Source organism: Eurosta solidaginis, chromosome 1 (genome assembly GCF_040869045.1).
Source record: "Eurosta solidaginis isolate ZX-2024a chromosome 1, ASM4086904v1, whole genome shotgun sequence".
NCBI classification, from domain to species: domain Eukaryota; kingdom Metazoa; phylum Arthropoda; class Insecta; order Diptera; family Tephritidae; genus Eurosta; species Eurosta solidaginis.
Window position 1 is genome coordinate 264,015,342 of NC_090319.1, and position 18,704 is coordinate 264,034,045.

The 18,704-nt window shown below is 30.2% G+C and overlaps 1 protein-coding gene across 2 annotated transcripts in view; it reads right to left on the reverse strand.

Annotated features, from left to right (window-relative positions):
- Positions 1-12,264: 12,264 nt before the first annotated feature.
- Positions 12,265-18,704, reverse strand: part of hth (homothorax) — a 712,335-nt gene continuing 705,895 nt past the window's right edge. For both annotated transcript variants that reach the window (XM_067760647.1, XM_067760646.1), the window contains exon 15: positions 12,265-16,533. The gene's annotated coding sequence lies outside the window, so the exon portion shown is untranslated. The remainder of the gene's footprint in view (positions 16,534-18,704) is intronic.

Consider the following 18,704-nt stretch of genomic DNA (forward strand, 5'->3'; position numbering starts at 1 on the left):
TTTCCTACATGGTGATTTTCCTTATTTTGTCTCCATAGCTCTCAACTGAGTATGTAATGTTCGGTTATACCCGAACTTAGCCTTCCTTACTTGTTTTTTTTTGTTTTGTAGCCCAGGCCATATTAGTCCAACAAAACACAAGTTGTGAGTTGCTCTAAGGTCGTATTGATTTTTGACAATTTTTTTTTCCAAAGGCTGTTTTATATTTTCGGGCGCATAGTTTACTTTACGCATATAAACCTAAAATTTGTAGTTTGTTAGACCATAATTGATTGAGCTACAAAACGGCATACTCAAAAAAATGCGAAATTAAAAATTCGAAATTTTTTCGAATTGTTTAGAAAACGCTCATGTTTTACTTAAAAAATTCATTGAAGTTGTTTTTTTTAACTATCGAAAATAAAAAAAGACGAAATTAGCTGACGAAATTTGATAAAATTTGCCACTGCTATTTTCTTGTTCACTGCATTACATACATACATATGTACATATTTATATCCACATGGCTTCACCTCCACCACCTGTCTTCTTTTGTTAATTTTGTTATTGTTATTGTTGTGAGTTAATACGACTTGCACCCTTTGGTTAGCTTACACTTTTTGTATACACATTTTGTATGCGCTGGTGCTTACAGATTTGTTTTTTTTTCGTGTATATATTTGTATGCCTTTGTGTTGCACCCATTTGGCAGGTTGGCGTTGTTAAAGCCATGCGCTTTCGAAAATATTAAAATTTTATAATAGTTTAATCCGACGCATATGTGCAACGTGCCACATGTAACACCAACTTATAACACAAAGTCCACCACACCGAGCGCTAAATGCTGTATAACGGTGATTCGTCGGAGGCGCGTAAAGCGCATCAAAATCCCGCATATTATATGGGATGTCAAAAGACTTTAAATGCGACACAATACAGTTTTTTTATTTAAGAAAAAACTTTTAAAATTTGGTTTAGCTTTGATTTTTTTGTTTGTATTTGGACCATTCCATGAAATACTGTCGTAAATTTTCGGCGATTTCATGTCTTATTTTTTTTTTAATAAACCATGATCCGCTACTAAACATGAGTTTTGGTTTATTTTCAAATATTATTAGTTTCGCCGAATTTATACGAATATTTCAAAACCAGGTTTCTATTTTTATCGTGTACCAAGCGTGGAATACTCCATTTCGCGTATATATAGCTATATGCTGTTGAGGATTTTGGCCATTTTGCTGTCACATGTAACAGTAAAGTGCGCGTCGTTTGCTATTATTAAAAGATGTGTACACTTTAAAATTTTGAGGTAATATAACAGATGAGTTCTTCAAATTCATTATTAATACGTAAAATTTTTGTGAAATAAGCTATGCAATTAAGGAGGGATTATTTGCTTCAACTAAAGTTTGAGGCGTTTGATACCAAAAAAATAACAAAGCGTCTGCCCAACAAGATGGGCCAATGTCATGAAGCGGTATGCATTTACATTGAACTTCTGCTAAAAGTGCGTATGTTAATTTATTTAAGTTTTACCCCACCCCCTCCCGTAAATCCGCCACTGGATATGATACTCGTTCTAGCGACGTAAATGTCTATTAAATAGGGAGTTTTTTGATGTCTCCCGCATACAAGGATCTGTCCAGAGCTCATTGGCTACACCAGCCGCAGCTTAAAAGTGGCTATATGCAGAACTACTAAATTAGTCTAAAAAAATTAAGCTGTCATAACCCTCCTGATTAGCACATCTCTTGCAGATTTGAATCCAATATGCAGGTGTCCAGGTATCAATTTAAAGCTTATATCGAAATGATAGACCATATTATTGAGAAATCTGCAGCATTCTGTGATTGAATGGCACATGAGTTCAACGTGTTTAGTGTGGACCTTGCTTTCTTAGGCATAGACGTTAACTGATTTACGGCACCGTGGTCAAGAACGCGGAAAGGCATTTCTAATATCAATTTAGGCGCAAAGATCACTTATTCAATCTTTACATGCTGTCAACTAGCACATTCTCGTCTTTTGTAGACCCAACTAGCATATTTCTAGACGCACATAAGCGGGTGAGTATTAAATACCAATACCGTAGCCTCCGAGTCCAATCGTAGCTTCCATGCTCCGATTTTTTTATATTAATTTGGATCTAATCTCCATTGGTGGTAGGTGTGGCATAGTGTTGAGTGCTTCCGTCGGAGTGTAGACAAGAGCAACGCTAACGCATAACACTACTTTCCTTGGGAATTTTTCCATTTGTAGACCTTTCAATGCTACCAAATAAAAACACCTTAAATTAGAATCACTTATACAATGAGACATCAAATTCTCTCTTGCAGGAGAACAGCATAGCTGTTGTTTTTTTTGCTCGCATTGCATTATTGTTACCCCAGAGAAGCAAGATGAACGCACTCGTTGTTTATTAACATTCAAAAAATCTTTCGTTAATAATCCAGTTTTAAAAAGCTTTAAATTCCGCGCTTGAGCGTTTGCAAAATTTGCTATTTTGAAATACGTAAATAGACAACAGTCTACTCCGTTTGTTCAGCTACGACTAATATATTCAATAAACTAAATCTACAAGATTATGCTATGAATTGACGACCGCTAATCTAAAAGAAAGTTTAACGATGTTGAAAATGTAGAGAGAGCCCTCCCCATGCGGGAGCAGCAGTTGTAAATGATTGCTTGAACGACTGAGTTTTTGTAAGAATTTTGTAAAGTGCTTAGTGGCCATCTCACTTGGCCTTGTTAAAAGTGCCTCTTCGCATTGCAGATAAAATTCAGAGAAGTGGACGTAACATCTCCCCACAGTTTAAACTTGATGTATGGCAATTAAGGTGTTGATAAAAAATAAATGCTTGGCGCGATTTACCTTTGAGGAGATTTCTTCCAATTTTCTCCTTTTACATTTTTTTCATTATTTGACACTTTACGCCGACTCCGAACGGCATCTGTAAGACAGATTAGTTTTCATTGAAAAGCTTATCATGGTAGAAATCCACTCGGAGTGTTTTCCAAATCAAAAAACTTGTTTGTAAATTTTTAATATTCCTTTGCCCGGAACTTGAACCCAGGATCATCGGTGTGGTAGGCGGATCATACTACAACCACACCACGGTCGCCTAACTCAGGAATGTTTTCAAATCTTAGTACAGCAAGTGTTGTTCCTACTAAGGTACTAAATGCATCAGCAGGGGACGTTCTCATCGCACACGTTGTGCCAATAAAAATTAGTCGATGCAATTTCCTTAATTTTGCTATTGCTGTTCTGAGCGTGGTCTTTGACCACCAAACGCAGTATGCATGGGTTAGTGGCTTCACAAGATTATTAAATGTCCAGTATACAATTTTGGGAGATATACCCCATGTTTTGCGTGTCAGTCAGTTAGTCACTGTGATTCTTTCGAAGCTGTCGCTGAAATGTTCTGTGATCTTTAAGTAGCTGTAACAAAATCCCAGGTACACGAATATTTGCCAACTATTGAAGTCAGCATTGAAGAACTTTACAAAATATTAGGCGGAGAGTAAAAACCCAACCCACTACCAATATTTAAAGGCAAAGGACATATGCACTTACGTTAAATTAAAGCGGTTTTAAATTCCAAATAAGAAAATACGCATTTTTAAATTTTCATTACTTTAAATTTCCTTGCATTTATTTTTAGATTAAGTTTTTATTTATAATTTTTTTTTTTTTATAATTATAATTCCATTACTTATTACAATTGAAAATATTCGGTATGTTTTTTTTTATTATCGTATTTTATTTGCTTTATTGTTTATATATGCATTAAATTATATCATAATTTTAATTTACATCAAGCCTAATTTGCAATATCTTTATTCATACAGCATGCCATCTCATTGCTCGTTTATGAGCTTTTTTTAATAACATTTAATACTATCATTTATAAAATAATTTTGTTTTTTGTAAATTTACAATACCCATACAATAAATAAATTGTTTTCTTTTACATATAAATATAAACATTAATTTTTATTTTGTTTTGTTTTGTTCATTCACTGTGCCCTACTAATAAAGCAATAGTAATATTTTTCTTGTCTAATTTAAAGATATTTCACTTATTTTAGAATATTTGTTTTATATATTCATATTTTCGGCATTATCTAGATGTATGTATGTAAAAGAATTTCGCAAGCATAGCGAATATCTGTTTTTTTAACATTAATATTTACACTCAAAAAAAAAATTATGCTTCGCTTGAAGAGGCGCTCAGAAGCACCGGTGCACTCGAGAGCTTCGTAGAGATTCGGAAACTATTCGGCGTTCATCTATATGTCTGGTGAGCGAAACGAAAGAGTTTCAGTAAAGCAAGCGGTCAATAAGTTTTAGCTTGTACTTCAAGCAGTAAACATTCCATGCGAGAGTTCTGTGCTCAAACACTCTCCGTTGGTGTTCCCACCACTCACCAAGGCGAATCTATACCAGGTGGTGGCAAAGCGAATTCAATCATTTCGCTGTGCAGATGAATGTCAAGTCAAAAGAAAATTTTCATAGATTTCGATTAACTGACATTTCGTTGTACAAGGCTTTGTATGGAAAATTATCAAGAAGAAGCAATCAGCTGATGGGATAACACCACCTATAATGAATTCGCCTTGCCACTCACTTAAAATTTTGCAGTGCTCTTAGATGCTGCTTAAACTTTTGTTACTTGTTTCTGTGTCTTGCTATTTTCAACATTGCCCTCTTACTAATTTCTAAATAAACATGAAAAGGTTTTTCATTTTGTTTTTACTTTCTTTTTCGAATTGCATATTTGTATACCACGTGATAATGCTTATTTATTTTCAGTCGAATTTGTCTAATAATGTGCACCAATTCTTTCGCTTTTAATATCCCTTTTCTGCGTTTTTTTTTTATTAAGCTAAGATTTACATATGTAAATATTTTTGTTTTATACTTAGTGCACATGATTTCAATGCATTTTTTCTTTCTTACTTTCAATTGGGTATTATTATCTTACATTTCCTTTAGCCTATTTTATTTCATTATTAAATTTATGTATTTCTATAAAATTATTAAATTAACATCTATATACAATCTTAGCATATACTACAAAAAAAAAATCGTTTGCTAATTTTGAAATATAAATTCATAAAATATAAAAGATGGTATTTTTTGGTAGTATAAAATATACTAGCGAATTTTGAAAATCTGAATAATAACTATTTCAAATGTGTTTCATAAACATGTAGTATACTCTTGCTCACAGTTAGGTTGTAAAATGAAATATAAAAATAAAAAAATATTAAATAACAGATTTATGTATGTACAGCAGGTTACAGAAAAAGTAGCAACCGCAAATTTTATCAAATTTTATCAATTAGGTCACGCTTTTTATTATATTTTTATAGAAAATACTGCTATGGATTTCGTAGCATAAGCTATACAAATCAAACCAAAAACTCTATCGAAACAATGAAAATATCTGAAAAAACTACGAAAATTTATAGCTTTTTATTTGGACGTCGCTCAATGGATTTAGATATGCAGCTTTGTAGACCAAACAATTGTGGTCAACCAAAGCACTAGTTATAGCAATTTTAAAATTTGGACATATTTATTTTAAAAAAATTTGTTTCGAAGTGTATTTTAGATTTTTATGCAATTTCTCATAGATTTTATAACACACTGACTACTTTCTGCTTAAAATCTTGATAAGTTTCTTAATTGCATATTGTATTACTTGCAAGAAGTTTTGTTCCATTGAGTTTTCAAAAAATATTGTTAAGAATATAAAAGCAGTTTCGATACGTCACTATGCGGCTAGCAATAAATGCTAGACTTAGCAATAAAGAGCGCATATTACTCAAGCATATACACACATATCCATAGCAGACAACAGTGAATATGAAATGCAGAGATATACAGCGCTCATTAATCAGCACTGATGACCTGATATGAAACTTCTCGCTCTCTGAGAGCGCGTGAAAATGTGCATTTTTTATGGTATTGGCCATAGATGCCATCATGCTCAAAATCAAATTTGGGCATTTCAGAATAACTTTGGGGTATTTTACATGGTAAAGGTTTAATTTATGATTTTCACCGACAATTTACTCAAGATTATCAAATGGGATATCAAAAAACTCAATTTTTTGTCAGGATTACAAATCCGAAGAAAAAATAACCTTTTTCCACCCGTCGAAAATTTATCAGTGACAACACCTTTCATCGAAGGGCTGCACACGAAACGGGTTTTGGTAGCAGCTTTCGATTGGTGAAAAAGTCAGCTTCTTAGTATTCGCATTGATGTAAATGGATTCATAAAGGCCATGTTTTTGTGGAGCGTTGCGACATTCCATTTTTGACAGCTGAGATAAATTGTAGGTATACGTATAGGTTAACGCAACATGTTTAATTAACAGCCTTTTGCGGACAACAACGCAGATACATCACCAAGTGATCTAATTTCGTAATTTCTTATACACGTTTTGCGTTTTTTATTGTATGTGGATATACATGTGCATGTACATAAACGTCTTGGTCGCATCAAAGTGAAAAAAGGGGCTAGCCGTTCATTGTTACCTCATGGCGGTGCCAGAGCAACAAAGCAAAGCAACGCAATCGAAATATATTATTTCATATTTTTCACTTATGTACCACAAAATAATTCTACAGAACTTTGCATTTTTTATAAATTGTAATAAGTTTTTATCAGCTTACTTGCTGATTTATTTGAAAATAATTAAACCGGACGGATTTCTTGGAGTTTTTTTTTGAGTATTTTAGGCAACCCTATGGCCATCTGATGTTCAAGACCCATTCTTGGAAACGAATGAACTTTTGTTTACAATTGAATGAACAGACAGCTGATTTCAAGCCCCATTCCTGGAAACGAATTGAGAGAGAATGAATGTTTCGTATCAGGTCATCAGTGTTAATCAGCACTGATAACCTGATACGAAACATTTATTCTCTCTCAATTCGTTTCCAGGAATGGGTCTTGAAGTTCATTCGATTGTAAACAAAAGTTCATTCGTTTCCAAGAATGGGTCTTGAAGTTCATTCGATTGTAAACAAAAGTTCATTCGTTTCCAAGAAGGGGTCTTGAACATCAGATGGCTATAGAGTTGCCTAAACTACCAAAAAAAAAAAACTCCAAGAAATCCGTTCGGTTTCATTATTTTCAAAAAAATCAGCAAGTAAGGTGATAAAAACTTATTAAAATTTATAAAAAAGGCAAAGTTTTGTAGAAATATTTTGCGGTAGATAAGTGAAAAAATATGAAATAATATATTTCGATTGCGTTGCTTTGCTTTGTTGCGCTGGCACCGCCATAAGATAACAATGAACGGCTAGCCCCTTTTTCAATTTGATGCTACCAAAATGTTTATGTACATACATATGTATATCCACATACAATAAAAAACGCAAAAAATTTATAAGAAATTACGAAATTAGATCACTTGGTGAAGTATCTGCGTTGTTGTCCGCAAAAGGCTGTTAATTAAACATGGTGCGTTAACCTATACGTATACCTACAATTTATCTCAGCTGTCAAAAGTGGAATGTTGCAACGCTCCACAAAACCTGGCCTTTATGCATCCATTTACATCAATGCTAAGACTAAGAAGCTGACTTTTTCACCAATCGAAAGCTGCTACCAAAATCCGTTTCGTGTGCAGCCCTTCGATGAAAGGTGTTGTCACTGATAAATTTTCCACGGGTGAAAAAGAGTTATTTTTTCTTCGGATTTGTAATCCTGACAAAAATTCGAGTTTTTTGATATCCCATTTGACAATCTTGAGTAAGTTTTCGGTGAAAATTATAAATTAAACCTTTACCATGTAAAATACCCCAAAGTTATTCTGAAATGCCCAAATTTGATTTTGAGCATGATGGTATCTATGGCCAATATTATAAAAAATGCACATTTTCACGCGCTCTCAGAGGGCGAGAAGTTTCATATCAGGTCATCAGTGTTAATCAGTCATATACACCAGTGGTCGTCAGCAAGTGAAATAATTATTCGCACTCACTTCACACATATTATTATTCTCTTTCGTTAGCTGATATTTGCTGAACAAGTAGCAACATGGTAGGAGGCTATTGTTTATTTGCACGTTTCCATACAGATATTTTGCAAACAAACGCCTATGCGCTTAATGTTTTAATAGTTAAATACTTATGAGCAATATATTTTTTTGTTAGACCCAAGCAATGAAATAGTATTTGTATTGCATATTTGCGTACTATTTTTTGAGTGTTAGCAAACATGCGTGCATACGTCCTACCTCATTGCGTTTTTATCAACTACTAATAAGCTACAAGCTTCATGATTTTACCCTTACTAACACAGCCACAGTTTCAATTTTGGTGACCACTGATATTCACATACATATACAGGGCTACAGTGAGCATGAGATGCAGAAATGTACAGACCAATAAAGAACTCATATGACCTTATATAAAGTTCAGATATTCGTGTATATTGTCGAACACAACATTAGATACAGAAATGGGAAATAAATAAGCAACTATTCCGGAAGGCTGTTCGTGAAAATTCCAGACCTTGGGAGAAATAGGAGAACGAGGCAACTGAGAGTGTAAAAGCAGCGCAAGCTAAGAAATTGTCGATCAATTTGATTTTAAAACGTTGTAAGTGGAGTACGCGAGTAACTTAATTTCAAAGCTAAATTATTGTAGCAGTGTTGCCAGTAAAGAGTATTTTGCTATACGGAATATTTGAGTTATTTATACGACAGTTCAGCGATTCCAACGATAACAGAAGGTGCAGAAAAATCAAAGATTTCTTACAATATAATTTTCAATTTTTTTTTTATTGGAACAGAGTATTTTAATTTTAAAATCAGCTGCCAAAATTCACGCAACCTTAAGTTAAATACGTAATTTAAGAACAAATTTTCCATACACACGATTAGATATATATGAGTTTACAAATAATGTTTATAAATAAAATCTATGTACTTTGCTTTGCTTCATATTCGTATACTGCTAAATTTTTCAATTCATATTGTAACTGTTTTTTTTTTTTTATGATTCTTTACCTTTCTCATTTCGTATACATAATTTTAAGGCGATTTAGTTTTTTTATTTATTTACTTTTTATTTCTTTACACCTAATAATATATTGCATATGACTAAATTACACTTACAACTCAGTTGCCATTTCAATACACCATATTCATATGTCAGCCAAGTGCAGCCAAAATATTATGCTAAATATTTATTTTGGGTAAATCGTATGTTGTTGATTTAGAATAATGTAAAATGTTAAAAATTTTTCATTACCTTGGTTTGTTTATATTTTTTAAGTGCAATATATACATAAGTTATTATATATATTTTAAAAGAAATTTATTTATCATAACTTACATATAATTAAATATATATTTTTTATTTTATTTTATTATTTCATGGAAAGTCGTATACATTTGTTTGATTGTATGACATTTTAATTTTTCTGAAAAAAGTGTTAATTTTTTTTTACATATTATGTACTAAAATAAAAATCACAAAACTAGCATTTCAAATTCGATTTTTTTTACTTGATTGGTTTGGTATTTGGTTATTCAGATTATCAATTAAAATGTGCTCATGCTAAATATTTAAACTTAAGGCTTTCTGCTTGTGTTTTATATACAAAATAAATTGTTATAATTTATTAAGTACATAATAGCTAGGCATTTCAAATTAAATGACATACGTATTTAAAAGGGTAAGTCAAAGCTCTTTATATTTCCAATTTGTTTATGTATACAAGGACTTTTTGCAATTTTGCCCTAATTGTGCTTAAGCAACATAATTTTCGCTATTTTTTTTTATAAAAATCTGTACAAACAATAATAAAATCAATATAAACTGAATTTCAAGAGAATACGCAAAATTCGAATTCAAAAAACACAATTAATTATCCATCAATATTTTAAAATTTTCACTAAAATTTTTTAGAATTTTTCTGAGTATGCACTTTTGTAGCTAATTGAATTTCCGTACAATGAAGTGTTAATATTTATCCCCAAAAAAAATTTCCTGATTTTTGACAATTTTTTTTTATCAGCTGAGTTGGGCATTTCTTCCATACAAACTTTTATAAGTAATTTTTTATAAGCGAGCATTTTGTTCAACTCAGCTGACAAAAAAAAAGTTGGCAAAAATCAGAAAGTTTTTTAATGGATTAAGATTAACACGCTATATACAATTCAACGTGCTCTTAAATTGCATATTCAGGAAAATTCAAAAAATTTTAAGTGCAAATTTGACTGACGCTTCGTGTTTCGAATTCGAATTTTTGCGAATTTAACGGAAGATCTTATACTTTAATTTATGTATATCGATTTCATTACATATTTGTACACATTTTTACAAAAAAACAGCGTTTTTTATTTTTATTTCATTAAGCAATCTGCAAAATTGCTGTGAATGTGCACATTTCTTTTTATATAGTTACAGTTCAAATTTACCAATATGTACGTTTGTAGTGCGAAATATAGCAGTGCTTGCGAAATAACTAGGTAAATACATTTATATACATATATGTATGTATATAGGTATGCATGTATGTATATAAAAAAAGGTACATATGATTCAAGCTTAGAAAAAGAACATCAGTGCAGATTACTTTCTTATTACATATATATTTTTTTTAATAGCTAAAATCATCATCAAATTACGTATATCGTTATCATCCAGTACCAGTTCCATTCGGTTTTTTTGGTAATTAACGCACTTTTACTTTTAAAACATTATAGAAATCATTTATAGTAGCTAAAAAAATAAAACAAAACTGCTTGTATAAGGTAATAGAAGCCAAAATATACAAGTTATTCACATCCAGTACTTTTAGAGAACTTGTACTACATAGTGTGTAATAGAAAAGGAAGTTCGAATTTGTTATAATATTTTGTTTATCGTACATTACAAATAAGTTTAGAATATACCTGTTAAATTTCCGTTAAGATTAATAATCATTCGTTCCTTTACTTTTATAATTTTAGTGATTAATTAAAATTTTTCGCATAAGCTAAATTAATTAAAAAATAATCAAAAATAATCATAATTTGGCCTTTAAAAGAAAAAATCATAAATAATCAAGATTATTTATTGTCTACTAAAAATATAATTGAAATAATAATGATTATTGCCCATTAAAAAAATTAATTAAAAATAATCATGATTACTGACCATTAAAAAAAATAGTTAAAAATAATCATGATTATGGGCCAATAAGAAAATAATTAATATTAATCATGGTTATTGGCCATTAAAAAAATCAAAAATATTGACTATTCGCCATTAGAAAATAATCAAAACAATTGGAAAAGTTTGTCATTGTTTTAGAAAAAAACAATAAAGTAATCGAAAGATCTTCGATAAGAAAGCAACTAAGCTAAACAAATCTCCAGTGAGAATACTTACGGGTGTTATCATAGATTAATTCGCTTGTGCACTTGTGCTTCGACGGTGGCGCATACAAGCCCCTCTGCACAAGCTCTCAAAATGAGCAGCAGGAAGAGTAGATTCATCACTTTCTCTGCGGATGTGCAGAACTGCGAACAAAACGACTCAGATTTCTGTATGCACGGTTTTTCGACAGTCTGACAAAGGTTGTGGATCCTACACTCCTACATATGTTCATTAGAGCAAACAAATGGTTCGTTGAGGATTACTAAAAAGTAATATGATGGGACGAATGTGGTACCACCCGGCACTCACTTGGGACACTCACAATGGAACCAAATTTATTCAAGTGAAAGTGTGGAAAATTCCACCGCACGGCCTATTAACTTGACCTATCCTAGGCGCTAACATGGTTTCTACTGCAAACAAATCAGATGTCCTTGTGATTGCAGTCATTTATGAAGAACTTCACTGTGTTCAGTTTTATGCAGCCTTTTAAATCAGTGATGAACACACATGTACACAGCTTTTGTAATATCTGCGGTTGGTATATGTGTGAAAGCTCAATTAAGCTACACACTCGTGTAATGGTTTGCTCATACCTACTTTAAATGTAAAAATAATAAATACTGCTTGATAATTGCAAGTAAAGATTATGATGTCAAATACAACAAAAAAAGCTATAATAACTGAAATAGAGAAATACAGGCATGCTACCAATCAAAATCAATATGTGTGCAGTAAAAAATAAAAACAAAATCATTTGTGTTTGATTAAATTTTCTTTAAAATTCTTCATTTCTTTATTTCAATAATTCTTTTAATAATATAATAATAATTATTAATAATAGTGTAATTTTAAGTAAATTAATTAAAATTATATATATTATTGGTTGGCTGTGAATTATTTTTTTCTAGCTATAAATGTTTTTCCTCTCTATACAGAGGCAATAAACAAACAAACAATACTACACACAAATAGCAACTAAAATAATTTTAATTATAATTATAATGTTAGTAGTTAAAATAATTAAATGGAGCAATGCAATTAAAATAATTGCAAAGTTTTGCTAAAACTACAAATGTACATAAAAATTCTTTTTAGGCTTATATATGTGTGTAGGTTTTTGTGTTTTGCGTATATGTAGTATAGACATTAATTTTTACAAAAAAAGTATATTTTAGAACTTAAAACAATTTAAAACTTTTATTTACAAACACTCAAAATTGCAATGTATACACACACACAATCCAGATAAAGCCAACAAATATGAATTTGTGTTATGTTTGTTTTTAGAAATATTTAAAAATTTAATAATATTTTTATTGACTTACTTATTGGCTCAATACATACAAATTAACGCTCAAATAACTCACATTTATTTTTATATTTCTTATTGTTCTAGCGTGAAGGAAAAAAGAAACATTTTAAAACTAAATTTTTTTTAATAATAACTAATTAACATTATAAAGCAAGATAATGGTTGATGTGCTGCTTCTTTTAGCTCACTTTCTAACTTTTTTGCCCTTATATTCTGAAGTAAAATATGTATATTTACTTTTCTCACTCATAAAATTTAAAATATATAATTTTTTCGAAGAAGCTATAAGATTGAATAACTAAAGCTAATATTAAGTGCTTTTATCAACTTAACTAAAAAAATAACTGTATTTACTACGAAATTCATATAAAATTTTAGATTTTTTATATAAAAATTAATTTTTTTGCCTTCACTGTTACGAATGCTTTGAAGTGGAAAAGTGTAGGTTTTTTCCAGAAAAGTATGCGTTTTGACATGTACAAACACAAAAAACAAATATTGAAAACCAAAAAATTTTGGGAATTTTATTGATGTCGAAAATTTACTTTTTGAAATGGTTTTGTCAAAAGTTTCAGAATTCAAACAGAAAAAAAATTAAAATTCAATTTCGTATATTTGATATGTTAGAAAAAATTAAAACCCTTCATTAAAAAATAAACCGAATTTTTTCCTAGCCACTTCAGTAAGCTTTTCAAAATATTATTAGGTAAAAACTAATAACAAATTTCATGAATTTCATATGTTAAAAAATTAGTATGCCCACCGTAAGTAACACGTGGTCTTCTTTCAAAAAGGATTAACAAATTTTGGCATTTTTAAGCTGCAAATATTCATACTAAACAAATTTTGAAAACTGAAATTTAAAAACAAAAAAAAACTTTATTTTCTAGCCACCGCTGTAAATTATGCAAACCTATCTTCAGAACGTTTTCGAAAAAATTCGAAAATTTGCGAGAATTTTACGAAAATTACAATTTTTTTATTTGGAGCCCTATGAATTTTTATACCCAGTGTGTATTTGTACACAAATGTACTATACATTTTATTAGATAACGGAAGTAGGTAAGGGCTTAAAGCAAACGAAATAGATAAGGATTCCTTATATCAAAATTGTCAGCAACGAAAAATTAATAAATTAAAAAAAAAACTTCCCAAAAATTATTCAAAATTTGTATACAAAAATTAGAAGTTATTCTCTGAATTGAAAATTTCCTCAATTTAAATAAATATTTTTAGAAACCATTTTCCTGTTTTTTTTTCTCATGAGTGTGCATACTTAAAAAAAATCAAAAAACTCCAAAAAAAAAAGAATCGAAGTTTTCGTACAACTGCCTAGAATTTTCGAAATTTTCAAAAAACATTTTCTAGATTGGTCTGCATGTTTTGGTTACAAAATTCATGAAACTTTTTTTCTAAACTATGGAAAACAAAAAAGAATCATTTTAGGAAATTTAGCAATTTGCAAAATTAAAAACGGGAAAAAACTGTCCCTGCTGATTTCCTCTTCGCTGCTCTATATGTGTCATTTTCAAAAAATATTTTGCTGGCAAATGTGAATAATATTGAAAAAAACAAAAATTTACTTTTATCTACAACAAACTGATTTGTGAAGGTATTCAGCTTACTTAAACCTTGTTTTGAAAGGAGTCTTAAAACAAGAAAAACTTTATAAAAGCTACTTGACCGCGTTTCGATAAATTTTGTACCTTCCTCAGGGAGACCTGTTTTTATTTATGAAAAACCCAAAGGTAATAAATGTTGGTTCATCTCATAATTGAAAAAAAAACTATATAATTCCGCTGAAAAAACTGCTACATTTTCTTTTAGTGAGGCAAGCTGATCTATGTATATGTTTGGTCTTTTTATAAGCAAATTAAATTTTTTTTAAATACCGCATCTTCGTTTATGTTTTTTTTTTTTTTTTAATTTCGTAACTTCTTTTCCTAATTACCTACTTTGTTCTCATTTCCTTTCATTGTTAAATCAACTATTTTCTAATATGATTTTCTTCTCTATTTTAAATATTTTTTTTATTCAATCATACCTACATACATAAAATTTTTTATTCTACATACATTTACAATTTTATTTTACATATGCAACATATTTTCACTTATTTTCTACTTAGCCGCCAAGGCGAATCTATGAAAGCTATATGGCAAAGCGAATTCAAAACCAATTCACCGTGCATAAGAATGTCAAGTCAAAATAAAATAAGAAATGTTTTCGATTAACTGACATCTTGTTGTACCAAGGCTTTGCTTAAAAATTATCTAGAAGAAACAATCAGCTGATGGCACAGCAGTGTATTTTACTTAATTCGCCTTGCTTCGTCGCCTTTACTGTTTTTAAGTAGATTTTTGCTGTATTGTTCGCATTTATTTAATTTTTTTCTGCGGAAGTTTTGGCAAATGGTGGATACACTGAAAAACGTGTTATAGGAAATATACAACAGTAAAAGTTTCAAATTGTGTACGCTGTTTTCAATTTTGTGCATTCAAGTGCACTTGTTTTCTGTTAGATTTTGCGAAGTGCAAGTACTCAACTTACAGTGCATAGCCACCAAATGTTTTATTGCCTTTAAAGTTATTTTAATTTTTTTTTTAACTTAATACTTCACATATCCTAGCAATTAGCTATATACATATACATAGTGTTGGTAAACGCTACAATTACTTCTTCTACTATATAGTTAAATTTTTGTTTGCTTATGACTTTTTGCAGTATTAGAAAATACATTTTTTTTTTTTAATTTTCTTGTTTGCTTTACACATATTTTTGCGTAGTTTAAGCTTTGAAATAATATCATCGTTTCAGTAGTGTATGTATGTTTGTAGTTTTATATTTTAGAATTAGTAGCTATTTTATACATACATATATGTTTACAGTAATTTATTTATGAATTTTTTGTTATTTTTATGTATATTTTTACTATTTAAACTTACTGATATTGCCACAATCGTTTTTTTTTTATTGTTTTTTATTTTTATTGGTTTTGTTTTGTCTTTGCCTGCGTTAATGCTAATGTTTGCGTTGTTTTGTAAATATTTTAATATTATTGTTGTTTTTAATTTAATATTTTTAGTTGTTGGTTGTTGGCTTCTATGTATATACATATATGTATTTGCATTTTTAAGTCGCTTTGTGTATGTGAGGAATTTGTTTGAGCAGAGATTCAACAGAGTTTATAAAAATAAAATTTTTTATATGCAACAAAATTTTAAATAGCAACAACAAAAAAGTAATTAAATTTTTCACACAAAAAAATTAAGTGCAGTGCTAACACTTTTCGGAGTAATATCAAACTAATTTTGGTGTAGATTCAAATTTGGCACCAAAATAGTGCAATGTGTAAAAGTTAAGTGTATTGTATTGTATAACATTTTCTATTCTGGTTTTTATACAGAACAACAGCACAAAGTACAGTTTTTACATCAAAATTTTTGTGTGTGGTATTAATACGTGTAAGCAAAAAATTTAAATAAAGTTTTATTTATTTATATAACTTTACATAACACCCTTGAAATTTAGTATTACAATAAAATAAACTGACCACAAATCACTAAAAAAAAAAAAAAAACTGTTTTAAAAAAGCGACTCAACGAAACATTATAAAAATTAAGTCAAAGTGTACCTATGTATGTATATGTTTTTAATTTTTTTTCCAGCTTCTCAATTTTTAATTATTTTTTCATTACATTTACTTTCCAAAGCTGTTTTTGCACGGGTTTCAAAACTATTTGAAAATTTGGTATATTTCGATCGGTCCATGGTGCAGTTAAATGTTTATTAATTCTCCGCCTTTTTACTTTATTTGACTTTTACACGATGAGCAATGCAAGTACTGCAAAGAGAAAAAAATCAAATTGAAAATTGTAAAAGACATTTATGGTTGAAATATAAAGTAAATTAATAGTGGCAGACAATTTGTAGAAATTAAGAAATTTAAAATAAATTTTCAAAGGCATTTATAAGAAAATGTCTTAGTAATTTTTCAAAGTCATACTCCCTGAAGAAGATGCGGAAGCATCGAAACGCGTAGGAGGGAAAATTTTAATTTTAATTTTGCCCTCTAACTACTAGCTGTTAACGCCCCAACACGGTACATAAAACTGATATTTTGGTACAGTGAAAAGTGGAAACATACTAATTCCTAAGCTGTAAACGAATTCAAAGTAATTAAAAACATTTTTAAGCATGGAATGCTATATAAAAGTTGGAACAAGTACAAGATGTGCTATGCGATAAATTACATACATGGTGGTGCGCTTTGCTGAGGAGACTCTATGGCTGGAACAATCACCATTAAAGATCCTGCGTTAGTAAATAATTTACAAATCTGCCCTATCGCTTACTACGGATATTCCCCTTTCGACTGCAATTTGGATGAAATCTTTTTATATATACAAAAATATGCACAAATTAGAACTGCTTACACGCAAACCTGACGCTAAAAAAAATCCTGATACCCACATTCTTTATTAGGATGACAGAATATTCCTAAAGAACACGTTTAGTATTAAAAAATAATCCATAAATAGACAAAACTGAAACTCTTAGTTCTTTATAACTGATGGTATTGCCGGCTTGTCTCTCAAATAATTCCATAGACCTATTTGATAAAACAATCAGGAAATAAGCTTTACTACCGCCACCAAATTTCCAAACATTGCACACAACGCCGATTTAACAGATCATAGCAGACTAGGCTCCATTTGCAGAGCGTCAAGTTAACTGTATAGCTCAGAGATAGGCTGATATTTTTGACATTTTTTTTAATATAAATTAATATAAACTTTAATGTCTAATAAAATAATTTAAAAAAATTTTTAAGTTAAACGGTTTTATTGAAAACAATACTTACATGAAATATTAATAATACTAAAAGCTAGAAAATAATTAGGTAGGCCCTAGGTACTAGTCATCAAACTCCTCATCAATCTAGGGCGTTGATCGCACAATTAAATAAAAGCGTTGGGGGCGTGAAATTTCTCAAAATGTGAGGCGTAGCATAACCTTATTAAGGTTCTGTTGGTCTTATATATGACTATCAATAGAAATTTGACGCGTCCAACGCTTTTATTTAATTATCTGATCAATGCCCTAGATTGATGAGGAGTGTGATGACTAGCACCTAGGACCTAGCCAATTATTTTCTGGCTTTTAGTATTATTATTATTTCATGTAAATATTGTTTTCAATAAAACCGTATAACTTAAGATTTTTTTCATAGATCGCCTTCTATTCTTGTATGTGTTATGTATTCCAAATATGAACCAAATCGGATCGCAAATAAGATTTTGTGAATATCCCGATCCTTGCGCCACCTAGCGGCGATTTTTTTTCATAGGTCGCTTTCCATTCTTGTATGTATTATGAGTTCCAAAGATGAGCAAAATCGGACCACAAATACGATTTTTGTGAATATCTCGATCCTTGCGCCACCTAACGACGATTTTCTTATTATTGTATTGCCATCGGGTTCTGACCTATATTTCAAGTTTCAAGCTTGTAGCTTATCGGGAAGTTACTTAAATTTTAATTACAAAATTCGTTCACAACTGTGAAGTCAACCTAAATAAAACCATTTAAAAAATAAATCTTTAGAAAATCTGTCTCTAACAGAAAAAATCAACACAAACTCATATAATGACAATTTTAACAATTCAAGCACTAAAATTTTATCGAAATATGAGAAGGATACTATCACCTACAAGTTTTCTAATAAATTATTTAAAAGATGGAATCACATATATAATGAAGTTAAGGACCATAAAAAGCCTATACTGAAAGGTGATTCTTGGAATCTTGAAGATTGCAGCTATCTGTTGAACACGTAACCGGGTAAGTAGTGAAGGTAAATAATTATCAAAAATGAGAGAATTGCCATGAAAAAAGTTCCGCTCCATAATGTTCAAGGTGAAAAGTGGACTGGAAAAATATTTGGCGTACTAATCGAAATTTGCTGCTAAAAAAAAGTATCATGATGAAGCCTGTTTGTGCTTGTGAACTTTA